Raw genomic sequence first — 1,250 nt, forward strand, 5'->3', positions numbered from 1 at the left:
TTCCACCAGAAGTGTGTTTTCATACAAAAACTGTTAATTACAACTAACTTTGTCCATCCGATTCGAACTTTGTTCTTTGATTTGAAGTTCCACCAGAAGTGTGTTTTCATACAAAAACTGTTAATTACAACTAACTTTGTCCATCCGATTCGAACTTTGTTCTTTGATTTGAAGTTCCACCAGAAGTGTGTTTTCATACAAAAACTGTTAATTACAACTAACTTTGTCCATCCGATTCGAACTTTGTTCTTTGATTTGAAGTTCCACCAGAAGTGTGTTTTCATACAAAAACTGTTAATTACAACTAACTTTGTCCATCCGATTCGAACTTTGTTCGTTGATTTGAAGTTCCACCAGAAGTGTGTTTTCATACAAAAACTATTAATTACAACTAACTTTGTCCATCCGATTCGAACTTTGTTCTTTGATTTGAAGTTCCACCAGAAGTGTGTTTTCATACAAAAACTGTTAATTACAACTAACTTTGTCCATCCGATTCGAACTTTGTTCTTTGATTTGAAGTTCCACCAGAAGTGTGTTTTCATACAAAAACTGTTAATTACAACTAACTTTGTCCATCCGATTCGAACTTTGTTCTTTGATTTGAAGTTCCACCAGAAGTGTGTTTTCATACAAAAACTGTTAATTACAACTAACTTTGTCCATCCGATTCGAACTTTGTTCTTTGATTTGAAGTTCCACCAGAAGTGTGTTTTCATACAAAAACTGTTAATTACAACTAACTTTGTCCATCCGATTCGAACTTTGTTCTTTGATTTGAAGTTCCACCAGAAGTGTGTTTTCATACAAAAACTGTTAATTACAACTAACTTTGTCCATCCGATTCGAACTTTGTTCTTTGATTTGAAGTTCCACCAGAAGTGTGTTTTCATACAAAAACTGTTAATTACAACTAACTTTGTCCATCCGATTCGAACTTTGTTCTTTGATTTGAAGTTCCACCAGAAGTGTGTTTTCATACAAAAACTGTTAATTACAACTAACTTTGTCCATCCGATTCGAACTTTGTTCTTTGATTTGAAGTTCCACCAGAAGTGTGTTTTCATACAAAAACTGTTAATTACAACTAACTTTGTCCATCCGATTCGAACTTTGTTCTTTGATTTGAAGTTCCACCAGAAGTGTGTTTTCATACAAAAACTGTTAATTACAACTAACTTTGTCCATCCGATTCGAACTTTGTTCTTTGATTTGAAGTTCCACCAGAAGTGTGTTTTCATACAAAAACT

Source organism: Anopheles moucheti, unplaced genomic scaffold (assembly GCF_943734755.1).
Source record: "Anopheles moucheti unplaced genomic scaffold, idAnoMoucSN_F20_07 putative_Y_2, whole genome shotgun sequence".
Lineage (NCBI taxonomy): Eukaryota > Metazoa > Arthropoda > Insecta > Diptera > Culicidae > Anopheles > Anopheles moucheti.